At 40.0% G+C, this 6,604-nt stretch overlaps 1 pseudogene; it reads right to left on the reverse strand.

The window, feature by feature from the left end:
• Positions 1-299: 299 nt before the first annotated feature.
• Positions 300-961, reverse strand: LOC129333917 (THO complex subunit 4-like; annotated as a pseudogene).
• Positions 962-6,604: the final 5,643 nt, after the last annotated feature.

Raw genomic sequence — 6,604 nt, forward strand, 5'->3', positions numbered from 1 at the left:
CAACCAACTGGGGATGGGCAGGAGTATTACTGTCAGACTGGATACAGATCTCCCAACATATTAGCAGCGGTCACCATACACCCTTCTAGGATTGCCAACCTCCAGATGGGAGAAATGGCTGCTTTGGAGTATGGACTCTATTGCATTATATCCTGATGAGATCCTTCCCAAACCCTCCATCCCTAAAACTCCAGGCATTTCTCATCCCAGAGCTGGCAACCCTACACCTTGTCCTCCTACTGGGAAGCATGGAAAGAGATGTCTGCAATCCTTTCCATGGACAAAATACATCAACTCTTTTAACTGGTGTCCATCCCAGCATTGTATGACCCAACTCTGCATCCAATTCTTCAGCAGAGAGCTGCTTGGAAGTCCTGTCAGCACTTCTGCCCCTGTTGGTACAGCCGCTTCATCAGTTGCCACAACCCAAACCATCTGAGCCAGCATGATTTCTGGTCATGTATCCTCTGTTTACACTCTGTATTGTTCTCCTCTGTGTATCTATTTGAGACATAACCAGTTCATAGAACATTTATCCAGGAGAACTCCATTGTACTGTTTCATAGCTTTCAGAGCATCTGCCTTTTTCTCACACTGTATGTCTGCTGTATTTTGACTGTATCCAGTTTGGTCATACTGCTTTGTCACATCCCAAACTCTGCAAAAAGATCTTGTTCATCTGCATCCAACACATACAGATCCATATTAGAGACAAGGAGATTCCTGCTTGGCTACTCACTAGTGCTAGCATCAAAGCCACTATCAAACATTGTTGCCATTTTTAGGGAGTTGCTTTAGCTGACTATAGGGTACAGTTCTACTGCCTCCCTATGTGATGGAGGCTCTGTTCCAGAGAAAGCTGCCTTCTCCTCAGCCAGATTCACCTCGCTTCCCCTTCCCTAGCCCCGATCATTATCAAGCACTGGTACAGCTTGATAATATCATCCAAAGATATATCCATTTTGTCCTCCCTTCTTGGTTCTGCTGTCCTATCAACTCTGATCCATGCTTCTGTAACCTCTAGACTGGATTATTGTAATGGACTGTGTAGGGCTGTTCTTGAAGATTTCCCAGAAACTTCAATTATTGCAAAATGTAGGTGCTCATCTTTTAACAAATATAAGGTGTTGTATGCATATGACTACTCTGAAACATAAATAATGGGTTGCTGAGGCATTTCCAGCCTTGATTCAAGGTCTTTGTCTATGAAGCTCTTCAAGCCTGGGCCAAGTCTACTTGAGGTAACAAAGCAAAAACTACATTCCAGGCTTGATGTGGTGTCTTAATTTTTTTTTTAATTTTAAAAAGATGCTTATGTGTGTGTGAAGTAAATACAGATGTAATGTGTTGACAGTTACTAGCCAGTGTCTTCTCTATAAGCCAGGTAAGGTTTCCACAGTAAAAGGAAATCTTCAAGGTTAGCATGACCCATTTTTTCCTTTGTTTTGATGGGAGGGCTGCATGTGTCTTGTGACATATATCTTGGTTTATATCTTAGGGCTGTAACTTGTTGCACACAACTAGCTGCATGCAAATTGGATTGGGGACAGTTTTTGTAATGGTTTCCTGTGTTGTTTAGTTTATATGTGGGGGGTAAAATATTTTACTTTCATTGTTGTCATCCTTATTTTTGGTTAAGTATTGGAGAACATACTCTATCCTTTCATCCTATAAATGTTGGTTATCCAAAATGCCAGCCCAATTGAGAATCGTGCCTTACATGCCATTGGACAGATCCCATTCTGCTCCAGAATGATCCTGGAATTTGTTTGAAGGCAAACAAAGAGACTTGCTAAGTCCCTTACAAAGCTCTGCTGGCTGGGAAGTCCATCTGGTTGCTTAGAAACTTTCCCATTCTAACTATGTAGATGTTAACGTCTTGGAGTTTTAAATGTCAAACACAAAGCTGCAGCTAAAACCTAGTGAGCTACCAGAGGTCTGTGTATACTTAAGCCCCAGAGCTCTCATCAAGCACAGAAGGGGTGTACACAACACCACTATATGAGATTGGCTGGCAGTGGAAACCCGCCTCCCGCCCCCACATCTGATGGGATTTAGATGAACATGGCCTTCTTTCCTTGCCTAGTCAACAAAGCTGTGCCTTCTGCACCTGAGATTCCAGCTTGATTTCAGGGTGCTTAGGCTGGACAACGGTCCACCAGGTCTGGGTTTGGGCACAATTGCCAATGATGCTAGTCTGCCGCCGATCATAGGATCTATACAGGTAGGCCTTACAAATAAGCTTGGAGTTCTTGAGCTTACTTCTTGCACAAAACATGCAATGTGGTGTATACGTATGATCCATCTACCAGAAGAAGTCATGGATCATTGTAGGGGCAGGGGATAATGTACATCCTTGTCCTGATATTTAAATTGCACATATTTGGTCAGGGAGGGATTTACATTTGGTGCGGGGGGGGGGGGGCGTGTTGTAGCTGCATGAGGTATCCTTCTGGTCAAGCTTTCCCAATGTAGAGACAAAAAGTTGGGGACTTATGCAAAGTAGCCTGGAAGATCAACAGAAAAGAAGTTCTGCTTTCCTTTACAAGTTGCACAATTTTCAGCTTCTGGAATCCATGTCATTGCTTAAAATGTGGGAGGTGTTCACATGTGTTATTTCTCCAATAATCAAATATGTTGATACAGAAATTGTAACCTTCTTTACAAGTTTCTTTCTTCTGTTCAAGTCAAAAGTTGTTAGCAACAAACATTGCTGGAAGTTACTTAAGGAAAACAGTGTTCTCCTACCTCCAGTCTATAAACTTCAGGGTATCTTTTTCAGAACTATATTTACAGGTGATTTAAATGAGAGCACAGTGGTGCATACTACCGATGAGATCAGTCCCTAACCAGTGAGGTTCAATGTCTGTTCCTTGGAAGTATAACTGAAACTTAAGTAGCAAATAATGTTATCAAATAAACACACATTTTTATTTGCCTCTAGCTAAGCTTGGAAGCTTATAACCATTTATTCATGCATAAAAGTGGCATTCCTGAAATATTTGTATGTTGTTTGCATGAATACTTGCCTGTAGTGAATGAATACTTGCCTTTAGCAAATAGAAGGGATAACTCTTGCTTAAAACTGATAAATCGGGGAGCATTGTTTGTTATAGTTCAATCAAACCCAAGATAATTACTATCAAGAAGCTCATGTGCACATGACCTTATCATGCCCCACTTTTGAGCTTGGGAAATATTGGGGAGGGGGGTCTGACACTCACTGAATATCAAAAATACTACTTTCATATCATAACTTCTACAGTAATGTAATTGAAATCAGTGAGATAATGTCATCTGTTAGACCACTAATTACTATCAGCAAATGATGTCAAGAAAACCAGACAAAAGATACACTGGAGTTACTATTGACATTTTACGCTCATATCTATAAACACTGAAAGTACACTGATTGTGTGGATAAATTTTCCTGAGACAAAATATCCTTAACTATATTGTTCCAGGCTAGCACGATCCTTCCAGACCTCAGACTAAGCATGGTCAGCCCTGGTTAGTACTTGGATGGGAGACCACCAAGGAAATCTAGTAATGCTATGCAGATGCAGATGTTCCATTTTTGTTTGTTACTTGCATTGAAAACCCAGTAGGTTCACCATAAGCCTGCTGAGATTTGAAAGCAGCCTGCCTAAGACACCAGTTCAGAGTTGTCTATCTGCTGTTTCCTAGACTTCCTCTTAGCTGGGACTATCAATGCAATGCACTTGTGTCCAGGGCTTTTTTTTCCTGGGGAAAGAGGTGGTGGAACTCAGTGGTGGAACTCAGGACTGCACAATGATGTCACTTTGGGTCAGCTGGAACAAGGGGAGAGTTTTTAAAAGTTTAAATCGCCCTTAGTGAAAATGGTCACATGGCCGGTGGCCCTGCCCCCAATCTCCAGATAGGAGATCCCTGTCTGGAGATCAGGGGGTGGGACCACTGTCCATGTGACCATTTTCAAGTGGTGCCGGAACTCCATTCCACCACATTCCCACTGAAAAAAAGCCCTGCTTGTGTCTATCCAGCGATTTATGGGAACAGCCACCATATTTCACTCCATGCCCAGCACCAAGGAGGCTGATAATCCTTCTTAATAAAAGAAGTGAGGGAAGACAGAATGTATTGTCATTTAAAAAAATCACTGCTTCAGAGGAAGATTTCCATCAGATACATATTCATCTTATTAATATTTTTCTACAAAGGGTAATAAAAACCTTTCTGATGTACCATCTATAGGTGCAAAGTACTTTATCCAACAAAGACTGGATAGAAAGTAGAATTCCCTTCTCCAGTATTTACAACCACAGTGATATATTAATAGGGGAAGAAGCAGCACCTTGTGGGAAATGTTCCTTTCAGCATAAATCCTGTGGGACATGTATCCTTCTAGAGTTACAACAAAGCGTGGAACCAATCTGCAGAAAAATTTCTGTTGCAGAGTATCTCCATAGCACTGGAGCATATAATCAGTGGAAATCTGTTAACGTTTCCATATCACTCTTAGCATTCTTGAAATATATTTTCCTGACATTTTAAGTGTTTTCTAAAATGGCCTTGTTTACATCATGGAAGTAACCAATGATTAAAAAATTATTGTTGACAAGAAAAAATATACTTTCTAAAGCATATGGGCCGGTTTAAATATATGAGCTTTTCTTCTTCCCATACAAATTGGAACATAGATGAGAGTGCTGCCAAATGGAAAGATAGAACAATATATGTACCGGGAAACCCCGTTCAAGTGTTATCTCAGTGTTCCATCTGTGTAATATTTTGTAATTATACCAACATAAATGAATCAACTGTAAGGGCATTCACATGAGGCTTAATTTCAGACTGAAATGTTTCAGAGCAATTAAAAGCATCAAGCTTCTGTTTTAATTAAGCAATGCTGTGAAATATTCAACATTTTGAACTTGTTCCGGCCTGCCTCTTATCATTAAATTATTGCCTTTAATTTGTTTTTCTGCTGAAAGAAGGATTTTACTTAAGGATTACTGCATGCCATGCTGGCATCTTTAGTCTCCTGTTGGCTCTGGCAAATCCAGATTATCACTGTCTTCAGTGCCTCTGACATGTCCAATATGCACTGACTCTTGACTAGTTTGTCTGAGCAGATTTGCAGTGCTATATTTTGCCTATGAAGGGATAAGTGGACATTTTTGATTAACTTTAGAGATTTCAGATGACAGCAGCAGACTTCTTTCTTTCTTTCTTTCTTTCTTTCTTTCTTTCTTTCTTTCTTTCTTTCTTTCTTTCTTTCTTTCTTTCTTTCTTTCTTTCTTTCTTTCTATTCTATTCTATTCTATTCTATTCTATTCTATTCTATTCTATTGGTGCTTTCTTCAGTTCATTCAAGGCACATTAAATTCCTTAACAGAAATGCATTCTGAATTTCTCAATATTGAATGGACCTATCACTTTAAAGGCATTTGGAATGAAACATTTGCTTATTTTCATATGAGTTCATAACTAGAGATGGGCACGAACCAGAAAAAAACTGAGCCATGTGGTTCGTGGTTCGTCAAATTTCACGAACCACAAACTTTCACAAACCTGCCCCTGGTTCACAAACCAGTTCATTTGATTCGTAAAAATGTCACATCCAGGTCAGAAAACCATCACTTCTGGGTCAGCAGAAGGTCACTTCTGGGCCAGCAGAAGTTCACTTCAGTGTCAGCAGAAGGTCTGCAGGAAGTCCCTCCCCTGTTGCCTAGGAAACTGATTGATTGGCACCAGGCTGTCTGCAGCAATGAACCAAATAACGAACCAAATGAACCGGCCTAAAAGTTCGTGCTGGTTCATCAGAAATGGGATCTGACAAACCGTGGTTCATGAACCACGAACCAGCCTGGTTCGTGCTTAATTTTGGTTCGTATTTTGGTTCGTGCTCATCTCTGTTCATAACACAGATTGCTTTAAACAGCTCTGCCCTTTCCAAAGAATCAGTGTCCTATCTCTAGTGCAGCATAGTGGCTTACAGAACTGAATTCAATTAGACTTATTCCTAGGTAGGTTCAGTAAACATTTCACCTCTGCCTTGAATTCAGTAGTCAGTCTTAGAGCTACCAAGCTCATTCAGCTTCTTTTCCTCATCTACAGTATGGGTGGAGTAATACCGCCTTACCTTACAGGGCTGCCGTATGAATTAAACCAATATAATACATGTGAAATTATTTGAACATTCTTTAGAGTCTTTGCAGTCAATATGTTCTAAAACATAGTATACTTGAGGTGATGTCTATGTAAAAAAAACCCTGTAATTCAATTTTAAAATTTTAGCTGTGTTCCTGAAAACTCAAATGTTCTCACAAATAGCTTTGCATACATGGCATCTTTAAAAATATCAGTCTCACAGTAAAATTCAGTGTTCCTCAAACAGCCTTCAGGCCAGCAACAGGCCATAAAAATGACACTTAAAAAGATGGAACACTTCAGTTAAAAGCCTGGGTAAAAAGAAATGTTTGGTCCTGGTGCCTAAAAAACAATAAAGTAGGTGCCAGATAAGCCTCAAATGAGCACATTCCAAAAGCAAGGCACCACCTCTGAAAATATATTGATTTACATTTACTGTAAAATTTAATTTAATTATTGAACCATCATTGAA

The sequence above is a fragment of the Eublepharis macularius genome, chromosome 7, assembly GCF_028583425.1.
Source record: "Eublepharis macularius isolate TG4126 chromosome 7, MPM_Emac_v1.0, whole genome shotgun sequence".
NCBI classification, from domain to species: domain Eukaryota; kingdom Metazoa; phylum Chordata; class Lepidosauria; order Squamata; family Eublepharidae; genus Eublepharis; species Eublepharis macularius.